Here is a 17003-nt window from a genome sequence, read left to right as displayed (position 1 = left end):
AAAGTATTTCTTGGTGTTGAGGTATCCAAAAAGCTGTAAAGTATAGTTGTGAATGAAAAAGATTTAGTACTTCATGTTGGAAAATGGGTTTAGGAGGGACATTAAGAAAGTAACTTGCTCTGAAATGGTCTTTGAAAAATATTTCTTGGTGTTGAGGTATCCAAAAAGCTTTAAACTATAGTTGTGGGTGAAAAAGATAAGTACTTCAAGTTGGAAAATGGCATTAGGAGGGAACAGTAAGAAAGTAATTTGCTCTGAAATGGTCTTTGAAAAGTATTTCTTGGTGTTGAGGTTTACAAAAAGCTGTAAAGTATAGTTGTGGGTGAAAAAGATAAGTACTTCAACTTGTAAAATAGGTTTAGTATGGACATTAAGAAAGTAACTTGCTCTGGAATGGTCTTTGATAAGTATTTCTTGGTGTTGAGGTATCCAAAAAGCTGTAAAGTATAGTTGTGAATGAAAAAGATATGTACTTCAAGTTGGAAAATGGGTTTAGAAGGGACATTAAGAAAGTAACTTGCTCTGAAATGGTCTTTGAAAGGTATTTCTAGGTGTTGAGGTATCCAAAAAGCTTTAAAGGATATATATTGTTTAAAAAGATTATTTATTCATGGTGAAAAATGGTTTAGGAGTGAGATGAAGACAGGAACTTGATCCTCATTTGTCTTTGAAAATTAATTCTTAATATTGATGTATCTAAACAGTTGTAAAGTCCCGTTGTCGGTGACAAAAAGATAAGAACTTAAACATGGAAAATGGGTTTAGATGGAATATTATGAAAGTAACTTGCTCTGAAATGGTCTTTGAAAAGTATTTCTTGGTGTTGAGGTATCCAACAAGCTGTAATGTAAAGTGGTGGGTTAAAAAGATAAGTACTTCAAGTTGAAAAACGGTTTTGGAAGGGACATTAAGAAAGTACATTGCTCTGAAATGGTCTTTGAAATGTATTTCTTGGGGCTGAGTCATCAAAAACGCTGTATTTTATAAGTGTTGGTTAAAAATTTATTTACTTCAAAATGAGAATTTGCTTGAGGAGGGACATCTGGAAAGGAACTTGCTCTGAAAGATAATTTTCAAAGTATTTCTGTTTGTTGTACCAACGAAATTACCGTAAAGTAGAATTTATGGTGAAAAAGATGAGAACTTCAAGTTGGAAAATGGCTTTAGGAGGGAACAGTAAGAAAGTAGCTTGATCTGAAAGGGTGTTTGAAAAGTATTTCTTTGGTGTTGAGGTAGCCAAAAAGCTGTAAAGTAGAGTTGTGGGTGAAAAAGATAAGTACTTCAAGTTGAAAAATGGGTTTAGGAGGGACATTAAGAAAGTAACTCGCTCTGAAATGGTCTTTGAAAAGTATTTCTTGGGGTTGAGTTATCCAAAAAACTGTAAAGTATAGTTGTGGGTGAAAAAGATAAGTACTCCAAGTTGGAAAATGGGCTTAGGAGGGACATTAAGAAAGTAACTTGTTCAAATCTGTTATATGAATTTTTTTTCATTTTTTAGAGGTGACGACAATTCTCTGGAGTATTTCGGTTTAAAAAAAAGATTTGATAAACAAGATGATGAATTAGCTTATAATGAATATAATAAATTTAGTTAGCTCATACATTGAAAATAAATATTGAATCTATGCGTTGAGGTAACAAAAGATATGTAATGTATAGTTTTGAATAAAAAAGATAAGTACTTCAAGTTGGAAAATGGGTTTAGGAGGGTCATTAAGAAAGTAACTTGCTCTGAAATGGTCTTTGAAAAGTATTTCTTGGTGTTGAGGTAACCAAAAAGCTGTAATGCATAGTTGTGGGTGAAAAAGATAAGTACTTCAAGTTGGAAAATATGTTTAGGAGGGACATTAAGAAAGTAAATTATCTGAAATGTTCTTTGAAAAGTATTTCTTGGTGTTGAGTTAACCAAAAAGCTGTCAAGTATAGTCGTGGATGAAAAAGATTAGTACTTCAAGTTGAAAAAATGGCTTAGGAGGGACATTAAGAAAGTAACTTGCTCTGAAATGGTCTTTGAAAAGTATTTCTTGGTGTTGAGGTAACAAAAAAGCTGTAAAATATAGTTGTGGATGAAAAAGATAAGTACTTCAAGTTGGAAAATGGGTTTAGGAGGGACTTTAAGAAAGGAACTTGTTCTGAAATGATATAATAAAGCCTTAAAAAGTATTAAAAATATGGAGGGGACTCTTTGGGGGCCCGGGGAGGGCCTTTGGGGGTCTGAAGGGGCCTTTGGGGGTCTGGGGGGGCGGGTGGCTCTTTGGGGGCCCAGGGGCTCTTTGGGGACCGGGGCTTCCTTCGGGGTTGGGGTAGGGGGATCGGAGCCCTTTGGGTCGGGGTAGGGGGATCGGGGCCCTTTGGTGTTTGGGTATGGGACCTCACGACACTGTTCAAATGGAACTGGTGTATTATAACGACCACACTCAAAACCTCTTCTAAAACATCTTCTAAAATCATCTTTTAAAATGTCTCTAACTGTTTCGCCGAAATAATTCCATAAAATGTCTAAAACGCTTTCGCCCAAATAATCCCTAAACGTAATTTCAGCAAGTTCCCTTTGTTTTTGGCATCCCTGCGCTGTCACATTTCAAATTACTAAGAAACCCTTTCCATCGTAATTCTCTTCGTCTCTAAGATCAAAACATTCGCTCAGAAACATTATCCTGGAAGAACTCCAAAGACATTAATAAACTTCCAGAAACAATTCTCCTTGGAAAATACATCAAAGACATTAATACACTTCGCCTGGAAACAATCTAATTAATGATTGACAGCACCTGTCAGACATCAATAAAATTGGCCTGGAAACAATTTGATTTATGACTGACAGCACACGTGTTCTCCAAGGACTCTATGCCCATATAAGGAGCCCGGTCACGATCAATAGGGGCCTTTCTACTCTTTTTCACTTTTCTCAACTTGTTCCATCACGCAAAATAAATTATCATTAAATTTGAATTGGACTCCAGTGTCCACTATCTTTGACTGCATTTCTTCATTGTAACTCCGTTTAATATTTCTTTTCTTTTTTTTAGTTTTCTTTTTCTTTGTAGTAGCATTAAATAAATCGTCGCTAAACGAAAATTGATTTCTTAAATTGCAGTTTTGCTTTGCATCTTTTTTCTCTCTTTTTGTTTTCTTTACTTTTACCGCATAAACGAATAATTCGTTATCAAATGGCAACTGAATTCTGACATTTGGTTTCTCATATTGTACTAAAATTTCTCGAACTTTACGAGGAAAAGCGCGTACAATAAATTTCGTTTCATTTTTCTCTGGTATAATCAGTGCTTTATTTTGGCATATATATTTCGGCGTCTCATATTCGTTAAAAGTGTTCTCAAGTTTTCTATTTTTTGAAAATTTCCCCGAGAAATCATTTTCACGCGTCCTATTTTCAATATTATGTGGTCTTTTTGTTCTGCATCCCACTTTTGCGGATTACCAACATTTTGAACACGAGTATCAAGCATTTCGTTTTTCGACAGGGTGGCTCAGCCTCCTAATTTGTTTTATGGGCCGGTTCACCTTTTCCCCTTGTCAATGTTGCATGTTTTTCCGTCTTAGTGTAGTTTTGTAATTTTCCCACTGTTAAAGCAGTCGCTTTTAAGGATAGGATATTTCCGATATCCCCAAAGTCTCCTCCTACTAAAACATCCACTGCTAGCGTAGGTACCAAGCCTACTTTTATCGTTTTTCTTTGTACTGTACCGTCCTTCTTTGCAATTTCTATTCTTACCCAAGCAGACGGGCATTGGTGCTTATCTCCATAATAACATACTATTGTAATATTATTTTTATGGTTTATTTCTGTCTTTTTAATTAGGTCAATTCGCACAAAAGTTTGCTCACTCCCTGAGTCAATTACCATATCGTTCAATTTTCCGTTTAATATTCCTTCTATTTTATGTGATCTCACAAACTCGTCAATGTTTCCTATATTATTGGCTATAGCCCAATTTGTTCTTTTATAGGTTACTTTCTCATCTCTATTATGGCAATTCTTAGAAAAAGGCTCCGAGGAACCAAATTTTACCGGATTATCAACATTTTGAACTAGAGTATCAAGCATTTAGTTTTTTGGACAGGGTGGCTCAGCTTCCCCTTTTGTTTTTTGGACCGGTTAACCTCCCCGCCTTGTTAACGAAGTTATATATTTTTCTGTTTTAGCATTTAATATCTGGTAGTTTTCATCTCCTCGCGATTGATCCTTAGACAAATTATTATACCTATTCGCCGGACTAGAAGTAACTTGTGATAAATCATCACTTTGCGAATTTCCCCAACGAGTTTTTATTAGTCTGTCAATTGTTTTTGCAACATCCTTGTAATATTTTTTATCGGCCTCCCTACGGGCCTGTCTTTCTTCCTCTACATTTTCCTCAAGTACTTTGTAGATTACTTAGAGGTGTATTCCTCAAGTACTTAGAGGTGTATTCTTTCCGCGGTCTAGAGTTTTTCTTAATTAATAGAAGAACATTACCAATAATTTCCATCTGAAATTCGTCAACCCTCTTATTTAACTCTTCGCACGGTTGAAAATTTGCTCTGAGTGCTGTTGTATAAGCCTGGTAAGCAATGTTTTCCTTTTTGCCAGACGGCCGAACCAGATCTAACATATTATTTAGATCTCGTATAAACTCATGACGTTTATAAACAATACTTATATCCTCCTTAAATTCTCTTAATGCATAAAATTCACTTTGAAGAATTTCAAGAATTGCTAACCGTTCCTTTTCGTTTTCATTAACGATTTCTGCAAATATTTATAATTGCTTTTCATCGGCCTCCGTAAGGATTTTGAAAGCAATATCTTCTGCCTTACTAGCTCCGTTGAATTCTGCCGCTCTTATCAAAAACTCCGTATTGCTATTATTAATTTCTTTAGACAAAATTCTTTCTAGAAGATCTTGGTTGCTAAATATCTTGAAACGAACATTTAATCTATAGCTAAAGTTTCTTAGTCTAGTTGTCCAAAGTTTCTAGTCTCCATACATCCGGAAACCAGAAATTTTTCGGTTGATCTCTCTCAAAAGCCTCCGTGTGGGGCCTTATTCCTCTTTCTGCTTCATTTCTAAGTTTCTTTTTTTTCATGTCTCTTTCTTTATAGAGTACTATAGCCCTTTCGTCCTCTTTTCTATTCTTTCTGATTTTATCTTTTTCAGCCTGCATTTTTTACTTATATTCTTGGTGCTCTCTCTCAAATGCCTCCATATTAGCCTTTCTTTCTTTTTTCCTACTTTTTCTTTGGGTTCCATTTGCCCTTCTCGGTCTTGAGTTAATCTTATCTCTGTCCGAAATTATTTCAAAATTCCGTTAATCATCAAAATACTTCTTCATTCTAAGTGAAAATTCTTTTACCAATATAACTTCCGGTCTCTCACGAAAAATTGTTGCGTTTTAATTTGCCGATTTTAAGTGGGTGGCTCAGCCTCCCTTGTCTCACAAGCTAATTAGTCGCGTAATATTTTGATTCCTAAATTTTATTTCTTATTAGTATCTAATTAGGCACAGCCCATTTAGATCTTCTTAATATTTTTAATTAATTTCATATTTTTTCCTTTACATGTAATCACAATAGGCTACTTTGTAGGCTAAATTAGCTCGTCTCTTCGAAAACGCGGAATTCTTTTACTATGAGGTTTACCAATAGGACCTTTCTTGCTGCCACCAGTATTATACTGGTAAGCTATGATTGCCACTAGTATTCGGGTAGTAAGGTACGGGTGTCACCACTTATTGGGGCAAAAATGGTGCTACACCTATTACTGGAGGGGAAAGCCCCTGGTGGTGCAAAATATTACAATGTATGCCCACGCTTACCCCAACGGTTCTGAAAATATGGGGCATGTTAATACCCAACTTATAATATACCCTGCCCCAGGGTATAATAACGTGATCGAACGGTCCGACGGCCAAACTCTAAGGTCAAGGGTGCACCCAACCCGGGTCACCACTAAAATATCTAGCTATCTCCTTGAAAGGTAAACGGACCCCTTGTCCATATAATAATTGACAGTATATCACAACTCTATTCCTACCCTGTCTGGGTCCCTGGGAAAATAGTCTACACAGCCGTAGAAAATAGCTTACTTGTAATCTTCCAAAAGAAGTGTTATTTCACAAAAACACATATATAGATCCCCACACGGGGTCTCAACGTCAACTCTCAATAAAGACATAAAAAATAAATTTAGGACACTTAAAGAATCTGTGCACTTGGAGCATGGCCCATTTTGACGTGGGCCAATCAAATGTATCAGGTCCCTTCAGTTGAATCTGCCCTACACTTTTTTTCAGAATCAATGACTTGAATTTTAGCAAGCCCATGCGATGACTCATATTGAATTATAATCAAAGCAATTTAGTTTCTCTTACAAAATTGTTGCCTTGGCGACGAGAGTTAACTTACCATTGAAATTTATCTTGTAGGCAAATATAATTACAGAAAAGAAAATAATCATTTATCTGAAAAGTACAGAAACAAGGTGTAGAACCCCACCACTTATATATCCAGGGCATAACTTAAAACACTTGCCCCCGGGCTTTGGGCGTTTGTGCCAACCTCTGAGTTCTTATCATCTAATATTTGAACTATTTTTAACAAAATGGCTATCTCAAAATTTTATCGGATGGGTTTGGGAAAAAGCTGGATAGCTGCCCTCCGATCACTTTTAACTCTTAAAAAGGGAATAATAACTTTCAAGTTCCAATCAAAAGAGCCCTCTATGAAGTTTATACGAGCATTCCTTCCATAAGAACCTTACATGCCCCCAGGGCATAACCTACAACACCTGCTCCCGGGTTCTGGAAGGGTGTCGACACCGGAGTTTTGTTATCTGAACTTTGAATTATTTTTAACAAAATGGATATCTCAAAACTTTTATCTGATCCAATTGATGAAAACGGGCGTGAGGGGGGGGAGCTAATTACCCTCCGATATTTGTTTACTCTAAAAAAGTGATCTAAAACTTTTAATTTACAATCATATGAGCCCTCTCAGAAGTTTTTACGAGCATCCCATCTAATATACCCCATTTGCCCCCAGGACATAGCTTACAACGCCTGCCCCCGGGCCCCAGGGGCTTGTCTTGACCCGTGGTTTTCGTTATATGATCTTTGAAATATTTTTAACAAAATTGCTACCGCAAAATTTTTATCGGATATATTTTTATCGGGGGAAAAAGGGCGTGGGGGGCTAGTTGCCCTCCGATCACTTTTGACTGTTAAAAAGGACACTAGAACTCTCGATTTCCAATCGAATGAGCCCCTTTTGAAGTTTATACGACGACTCCTTCCATATGAGGTGCCAATGGGAAAAAACTAAATCAGAGGCAATGCTATAGCGTTGCCTATAGTAAAGGCCATACTGCTCCAATGTTTTATTATTTATTATTATTTTTTTTCCCCAGAGGCACTTCATATGGAAGGGGTCGTCATTGAAACTTCAAAGGAGGCTCATTCGATTGGAAATCGAGAGTTCTAGTGCCCTTTTTACTAGTCAAAAGTGATTGGAGGACTACTAGAAGGGCAACCCCATGCCAATCATTCCCCAAAACACATCCAATCAAAATTTTGAGATAGCAATTTTGTTCAGCTTAATTGTTTTCCAGATAGGAGTTATGTTTTTGAGGAGGACACTCCCTCACAGCCCTCATGGCAAGGATTGTAAGTTATGCCCTGGGGACATATAAGGTTTTTATAGAAAGCGTTGTTGTAGAAATTTAAAAAGGACTCATTCGATTGGAAATTCAAAGGGCTAGTGCCCTTTTTAATAGTCAAAAGTGATTGGAGGGCAACTAGCCCCCCCCCCCCCACGCCCATCATTCCCCTAAACACATCCAATCAAAATGTTGAGATAGCCATTTTGTTCAGCGTAGTTGATTTCCAAATAGAAATTATGTTTTGAGGAGTCCACTCCCCAAAAACCCTCAGGGCAAGGGTTTTAAGTTATGCCCTGGGGGTATATAATGTTTTTATAGAAGGTGTTGTCGTAGAAACTTCAAAAAAGGATCATTCGCGTGGAAATTCAAAGGGCTAGTGCCCTTTTTAATAGTCGAAAGTGATTGGAGGGCAAGTACCCCCCACGCCCATCATTCCCCCAAATACATCCAATTAAATTTTGAGATAGCCATTTTGTTCAGCGTAGTTGATTTCCAGATAGAAAATATGTTTTTGAGGATTACACTCCCCATAACCCTGCATATAAGGTTTTTATAGAAGGCATTGTCGTAGAAACTTCAAAAAAGGCTCATTCGATTGAAAATTCAAAGGGCTAGTTCCCTTTTTAATAGTCGAAAGTGATTTGAGGGCAACTAACCCCCCTCTCACGCCCAACATTTCCCCAAACACATCCAATCAAAACTTTGAGACAACCATTTTATTAAACGTAGTTTTAAGTTCTGGAAATTTAGGTCTTTGAGGATGACAACTCCCCCACAGTCCTCAGGCCAAGGGTTGTAAATTATGCCCTGGGGGCATATTAGGTTTTGTATAGACAAAGTTGTCGTAGAAACTTCAGAAAGGGCTCATTCGATTAGAAATTTAAATGACTGGTTCTCTTTTTAATAGTCGAAAGTGATTCTAAGGCAACTGACATCCCTTCCACGTCCACCATTTCCCCAAACACATCCAATCAAAATTTTTATACAGCCATTTTGTTCAACGCAGTTGAAAGTTCTGAAAATTATATGTTTGAGCAGGATACTGCCCCCACAGTCTTCAGGGGCTAGGGTTTTAAGTTATGCTCTGGGGGCATATATGGTTCTTATGGAAGGAATGCTCGTATAAACTTCAGAGAGGGCTCATTTGATTGGAAATTGAAAGCTCTAGTTCACTTTTTAAGCGTCAAAAGATATTGAAGGGTAAACAGCCTCCCCCGCCCCGAAACCCTTTTTTCCCAAATTTATCCAATAAAAATTTTAAGATAGCTATTTTGTTAAAAATAGTTCAAAGATCATACAACAAAATTCCGGTGTTGACACAACCCGCCAGGGCCCGGGGGCAGGCGTTGTAAGTTATGCCCTGGTGGAATATATGCTCTTATTTAAGGGGGGCTCGTAAAAATTCAGGGATAGCTCATTTGATTGGAAATTGAAAGTTCTAGTTAAGGTTTTTAGAGTCAAAAGAGATTGGGGGTCAACTAGCCCCCCCTACACCCATTTTTCCCCAAAAATATCCCATAAAAATTTTAAGATAGACATTAAGTTAAAAATTTCTCAAAAGTCAGATAACAAAAACTTTGGTGTCGTCACAACCCCCCAGGGCCCGGGGGCAGGCGTTGTAAGTTATGCCCTGGGGCATATATTGTTCGTATGAAATGGATGCTCGCATAAACTTCAGAGAGGACTCATTTGATTGGATATTGAAAGTTCGAGCTCACTTTTAATAGTCAAAAGAGATCCGAATACAGCTAGCCCCCAACCCATCTGATGAAAATTTTGAGATAGACATCTTGTTAAAAATAGTTCAAAGGTCGGATAAGAAAAAATCCGGTGTCAATAGAACCCCCCAGGGAACAGGGAAAGGTGTTCCAAGTTATGGCCTAAAGGCATGCATAGTTCTTATGAAAGGGATGCTTGTATAAACTTCATAGAGGGCTCATTTTATTGGAAACTGAAAGTTGTAGTTCATTTTTTAAGAGTCAAGAGAGTTAAACTAGCCCCCCCACGCTCTTTTTTCCCCAAACACGTCCGCTACAAATTTTTAGATAGCCAGTGTTTTGGAAATTGTTCAAAAATTAGATAATAAAAACGCCCCCCCCCCCAGAACCCTGGGGATAGGCGTTGTAAGTGTTGTCCTGGGAGCGTATATGGTTCTTATGGAAGGGATGCTCGTATAAACATCAAAGGGGCTCATTTGATTTGAAATTCCAGTTCACTTTTCAAGAGTCAAAAGATATCCGAAGGCAACCAGCCCCCACCCTCCATACACCCTTTTTTCCCCAAGCCCATCTGATAAAATTTTTATAATAGCCATTTCATTAAAAATAGTTCAAAGGTCAGATAAGAAAAATTCCTTTGTCAACGGAACCCGCCAGGGCCCGGAGGCAGACGTTATGAGTGATGCTCTAGGGGCATATATAGTTCTTATGGAAGGGATGCTGGTATAAACTTCGGAGAGGGCTCATTTGATTTGAAATTTGAAGTTCTTGTTCACTTTTTAACAGTCAAGAGAGATCAGAGGGCAACTAACCCTCCCCTCCTCCACACCCTCAATGCATCAGATAAAAATTTTTGAGACAGATATTCTGATAAATAATAGGTCAATGTTCAGATAACAAAAAACTTCGGTGTAAAAACAGCCCCCCAGGGCCTGGGAATGGGTGTTGTAAGTTATGCCCTTGGGGTATATATAGTTGTTATGGAAGGGATGGTCGTATAAAATTCCTAGACGGCTCATTTGATTGGAAATTGAAAGTTGTAATTCACTTTTTAAGAGTCAAAAGTGATTGGAAGGCCGCTAGCCTCCTCTCTCACTCCATTTATTTTTTTTCCCAGAGACACCTCATATAGAAGGGGTCGTCGTATAAGCTTCAAAGGGGGATCAATTGATTGGAAATTAAGAGCTATAGTGCGCTTTTTAAGAGTCAGATGTAATCAGAGGGCAACTGGCCCCCAACCCCCTTTTACCCAAATACATCTGATAAAAGATTTGAAGAAGCCATTTTGTTAAGAATAGTTGAAAGATCAAATAACAAAAACACCTTTACGTATGGTCATTTTGTTAAAATAGTTCAAGGATCAGATAAGAAAAACTCCTGTGTCGACCCCCCCCCCAGGGCCGGGGCAGGCGTTTTCAGTATTGCTCTGGGGGCAAATATGGTTCTTATGGAAGGTATTTTCGTATAAACTTCAGAGGGTTTATTTGAATGGAAATTAAAAGCTGTAGTTCGTTTTCTCAGAGTGAAAAAAGATCAGAGGGCAACTAGCCCCTCCCGCCCTCCGCGCCTTTGGGCGTGTCGGATGGATAAACCCATCCGATGAAAATTTCGGATGTTCATTTTGTTAAAAATAGTCCAACCATCAGATATTAAAACTCCAGGGTCGACACAACCCCTCAGGGTCCAGGGATAGGCGTTGCAAGTTATACTCTGGGGATATATATGGTTCTTATAGAAGGGATACTCGTATAAATTTCACAGAGGGCTCAATTGATTGAAAATGGAAAGTTCTAGTTCACTTTTAAAGAGTCAAAAGAGACCGAAGCTTAATCTAGTCCCCCACGCCCTTTTTCCACAAACCCATACGATAAAAAATTTTGATTTAGAAATTTTGTTAAAAATAGATCAAACATCAGATAATAAAAACTCCGATGTTGACACGAACACATTTTTTCATTTTTGTATTGTTACTTTCATACCAGTTTTGATACTTTGATGAATTTTTGATTATTTTTTTTTAAGTTTATTTTGAAATGAGGAGTTTTTAAAACTTGAAATTTTTTGCAATAAAAAACGAAAAAAAATTAATTTTATAAAACTTCCCGAAACATAAGTTTTTCAAAGAAAAGTAAAGGCCATTTTAAACTGAAAACCAATTTTATGACAAATATTTTCCTTTGTACTTAATATTGAAAATAAACATTAAAATTATAGTAACATTTTGAACTGATGAGCTTTCAGTAATTAATATCATTATACATAAAATATTCAGTTTCATTTATTAGCTCTTATTAAAGTTCTTAAGACGAATATAGTTTCCCTACAAATAAGTATTTCGATGCTGCCTCCTTTCCTAACTGTAAATAAAAACCAAATGCTTAATGCTTCATTGGCGCTTAACTGAAAACAGATTATATTACATTTATTTTCTTTTCCAGTTCTTACAGTATTGAAAATAAAAATACAATTACAGGAAATAAATTCTTGAACTGATAGATCTTTCAATAATTAATATCACTATACATCAAATATTCAATGTGATGTATTTTATACTTTCCAAGACTGTTCAAGACGCATATAGTTTTCAGTAAAACGCCAATGACGCAGTAGGTTTTAGACTTTTACAGTGAGAGAAGGAAGTCATACCCAAACTCTTGTTTGTGGTGATTTCTATTCGTTTCAAGCTTGATTTGTATATTCAATCTAAGCATTACTCGCTTTAAGATCTATTTATTCATTTATATTATTGCTTGTTGTATGTTTTTGCTATGATTGTTTATTTACTTTCTGTTCGTTTTGGGTTTCATTTATTCTTTAATAGTAATTTCTGGTCGTTTTGAGTTTGAATTTTAAAAGATATTTGTATCTGCTGAGCTTAAGTTTAAAATGGCCATTACTTTTCTTTGAAAAACTTATCTTTCGGAAAGTTTTTTTTAATTAATAAATAATAAAACATTGGAGCCGTATGGCCTCTACTATAGGCAACGCTATATCGTTGCCTCTGATAGCTTATGGGAATACTATATTTCTCGAAAAATATTCGCAGTCCTGCTTTGCAACTATGTCAAAAGTTTAACGTTTCTTTTTAATTGTATATAAAATCCTTGTACAAATATGATTTACTAGATTTTCTCCCAGATTTCGATTATTTTTCTTTCAGAATTATTTGTAAAATATTTAAGCATTAGAAAATCTGTATTGCAGAAATCTGAGATATACATAATGAATAATGGTTTGCAAATCCATGGTTAGTCGTTATATATGTTTATCTCTGTCATTATTTGATTTTGAAACTTTATCTCCTACAAAATATTTTTACTTTAAGAATGAAAGGTCAAATTTAAAGTCAAAAGTTTAACTGAATAAAATGTCAAAGTTAGGTTCAAAATAATTAAGTACATTGTTCAAATATTTTTGATTATTTTTCAAAAAATTCCAAAGCCAGAAACACCTTAAAACGCCATTTCAGTTTCAAGTCTTGCCTAAAGAAGACACTATCAGAACAAAGCAAAATTAATCGGTGACTGTGTTCAAAAATCTTTTTTTTGACAAACCTGACTCTTAATGTCAATTTATCAACCTGATTGTCAGTCTGTCAAGAGAAAAAGAATATCCTCACATTCCAATTTTCACCACCAATCTTTGATTGCAGAAAAGATTCTAATCATAAAATATAAATAAAATAAAAATTTATAATACTAAATTCAGTCTCTCCAGATTTATTTTTATTTTTATTATTTTTTTTTAAAGCAAGAGATTATCAGAGAAGAGAAATATAATAACTCAAAAGAGACAATAGCTTATGTATGCTTCAACACATATTCTAATGAAAACACCGTAGAACATCTCACAGCCAGTAACAAAGTCAGATATGCTCATGCTTTTGGTGTTTCAATTGTTGAAACAACCTGGCAATTCAAAATCGACACTCGCACCCTGAAAGAAGATTACTGATTTTAAAATCGAAACCAAAATCGGTCTGTTTTTTTTTTCTTAAAAAGTATAGGATTCGCCAGCATTTGAATTTAATATTGAAATTCTAATCAAGATCAGTCATTTTTAGCCGTATTTCTCATTTGTCCAAAAATTACGCAGGTTTCTTATGCTAGGAGCTTTTGATTGGTAGACTTGGCTTAATTATCTTATATTCGGAATCTACATTAAAGGTAAATTCTTTGTTGCACATATACATTATAATAAAGTTTCCGCGTTTTGAAGTATTGGTTTCTGTTTGGAAAGGTCACTGTATACTTATCATTCATTACCATACGCGGAATGATCTTGACTTGAGGAAAGTGCTGATGCCTAGTTAACATAGGGGGTTCACACTAAGTGTATTCCTTATTATTAATTTGACATTAAGTTAACGTGTAAAAAATGAGGTCTACCTTCTTTGCACAAACTAAATATGGCCAAATACATGGATGTTTTTTTTAAATAATACTTAACAATTCAAAGCACAAAAATACAAGGGAAATCGGAAATCTCTCTGTGGGTGTACTTCTACAGGAAAATGAAAAGGTTGTTATTACACTGTATTTATATAAATCCCCAAAACTGTTTGACAATGAGCGTTTTTATATTATATAATTATTCTGCAGATCCCACGACGCTAACTTTAGCACAATATGTACACACAGGGGCGGATCCAGGATTTCTTTTAGGAGGGGGGGCAAAAATAGGTTGATTCAATAAAAACAATTTTAGGGGGGGCGCAAAATAGGTTGATCCGATAAACTTGCGTTAGGAGCAAGTTTAATTAACACAAAATTGAGTTAATTAATTAAATTACACTACTTTTGACTATACTCGGGGGCGCGCGCCCCCTCTCCCTCCTCCATGGATCCGCCACTGTTTACACAGTTAATACTATGATTAAATAAGAAACGAAAATTTTCTAAAAAAAAATTCTTGTTGAAAAACTAAAATTTTATATACCAACATTATTACATATAGACAGAGTTAACAGCCTATCAATGAATTCTTCATAAGGTACTGTGTAAAACATGGCAGTGAATCTTTGCGTTTCCTTGGATCTCATTTATGTTAAGCTTACCGAGAGAAGGCAGACTTCCTAAGCCTGACCTCGAAACCTAATCCATTTGCGTTTACCTATGAACCATAGTAAAAACTCCTTGATTGCATGAGTTTTCTTCTTGCACATTTAGCAGGGCTGATATTGCCCTTCTGGGCTGATTTTCCCAGAGGCCATATTAAATTAAAATCAGCTTTAGACTACCCCTCAAAATGCCTCCCCCAAATCCTTCCCCGCTCCCTTCAAACAAGGTTCAACAGAATCGTAACTTATAAAGCACTAGCCTTATTACAATTAATGCTTATCATATTTGTTTAAGTTTTATAACAGCCAAAATACTGTTAATTATTGGTTTAAATTCTTTGTAATGTATTGCTTGTCATTCTTCTCCAATTAGTCGATATTTAACATAGCTTAACCATTAAATGCGCCACCTTGTAGCATTTAAACATGTCAATGGAGACTGAGACGTTTCCGATAAAAATTTTTCATTTTTGAATGTTCGTATAAGTTATAATTTAAGTTTGTTTAAGTTGTTAAAATTATAACCTGTTTGTTTGCAATTTTGCCTCTGTTTGGGCTAAAATTTTAGTTTACACTATGAAATGGTGAAAAACGATATTTATTGTAGCTGTTTTTATCTTGTCATAATTATATGTATTTACGCATAGTGCCAAGAACGATGTTGGCACAATGTATTTTTTATTTGTTTCTTTCTTTATTTTAGAAAATGGCACTTCGTATCAAAGGAGATGTCGTAGAAACTTCGAAAAGGGCTCATTCGATTGGAAATTGAAAGGGTTTGTGCCCTTTTTAAGAACCGAAAGTGATTGAAAGGCACCCCTTCCACGCCCAACATTTCCCCGAACACATCCAATAAAAATTTTGAGATAGCTATTTTATTCAACGTAGTTGAAAAATCTGGGAAATTTGTCTTTGAGGATGACACCCCCCTCCCCAAAATCCCTAGGGCCAAGGGTTGTGAGTTATGCCCTGGGGGCATATAAAGTTTTTTTTATAAAGCATTATCGTAGAAACTTCAAAAAGGGCTCATTCGATTGGAAATTCAAAGGACTAGTGCCCTTTTTGACAGTCAAAACTGATTGGACGGCAACTAACAACCTTTCACGCCCACTATTTCTCCAAACACATCCAATCAGTATTTTGATACAGCCATTTTGTTCAATGTCATTAAATGTTCTGGAAATAAGGTCTTTGAGGATGATAACCCCTTCAGAGCCCTCATGGCAAAGGCTGTAAGTTGTACCCTGGGGGCATATAACGTTTTTATAGAAAGCGTTGTCGTAGAAACTTCAAAAAGGGCTCATTTAATCGGAAATTGAGAGGGCTAGTGACCTTTTTAATAGTCGAAAGTGATTTGAGTGCAACTGAGCCACAAACACATCCAATCAATTTGTTCAAGAATTTGAGAGGGTTAGTGCCCTTTTTAAAAGTCGAAAGTGATTGGAGGGCAACTAACCCTCCTCTCACGCCAACCATTTCCCCAAAGACATCCCATAAAAATTATGAGATAGCCATTTTGTTCAATGTTGTCGCAAGTTCTGGATATTAGGTCTTTGAGGAGGATAAACCCCCCACACCCCTCAGGACAGGGGTTGTAAAGTATTTCCTGGGATTATATAAGGTTTTTGTAGAAAGGGCTGTCGTAGAAACTTCAAAAAGGGCTCATTCGATTGGAAATTGAAAGGGCTATTACTCTTTTAATAGTAGAAAGTGATTGGAGGGCAATAAATCCCCTCTTACGCCCACCATTTCCCCAAACACATTCATTCAAAAGTTCGATAGCAATTTTCAACGTAGTTGAAAGTTCTGGAAATTGTGACTATGAGGATGACAACCACCCATAACCCTCAGGGCAAGCCTTGTCAGTTATGCCCTGGGGGCATATAAGGTTTCTATAGAAATCGATGTTGTAGAAACTTCAAAAAGACCTCATTCGATTGGAAATTAAAAGGACTAGTGCCCTTTTTAATAATAGAAAGTAATTGGAGGCACCTAAACCCCCTCTTACACCCACCATTTCCCCAAGCACATCCAATCCAAAATTTTGAGATAGCCATTTTTTCAACGTAGTTGAAGTATCTGGAAATTAGGTCTTTGAGGATGATAACCCCCCACAGCCATCAGGGTAAGGGTTGTAAGTTATGCCCTAGGCTTATGTAAGGTTTTTATAGAAAGTGTTGTTGTAGAAACTTCAAAGCGGGCTCATTCGATTGGAAATTGGAAGGGCTAGTACCCTCTTTAATAGTCAAATGTAATCGGAGGGAGAATCACCCCTCCCCCACGCCCATCATTTCCCTAAACATTTACGATCATCATTTTGATATGACCATTTTGTTCAACGTAGTTGAAAGGTCTGAAAATTATGTCTTTGAGGATGACAACCCTCCCCTCATAGCCCTCAGGTCAAGGGTCGTTATGCCCTTGGGGAAAATATGGTTCTTATAGAAAGTTTTGTCGTAGAAGCTTCAAAACGGACTCATTCGATTTGGAATTGAGAGGACTAGTGCCTTTTTCATTAGTCGAAAGTGATCAGAGGGCAAATGTCCCCCTACGCCCATCAGTTCTTCA

General features: G+C 36.4%; 1 protein-coding gene across 3 annotated transcripts in view; it reads left to right on the top strand.

Annotated features, from left to right (window-relative positions):
• Positions 1 to 17003, top strand: part of LOC148940590 (uncharacterized) — a 394960-nt gene that overhangs the window by 79730 nt on the left and 298227 nt on the right. The window lies entirely within an intron of this gene.

Source organism: Artemia sp. Qi Xiang Cuo, chromosome 19, assembly GCF_049724085.1.
Source record: "Artemia sp. Qi Xiang Cuo chromosome 19, ASM4972408v1, whole genome shotgun sequence".
NCBI lineage: Eukaryota > Metazoa > Arthropoda > Branchiopoda > Anostraca > Artemiidae > Artemia > Artemia sp. Qi Xiang Cuo.
Note: the sequence above shows the minus strand (reverse complement) of the source record. Positions and strands in the feature narration are given on the sequence as shown.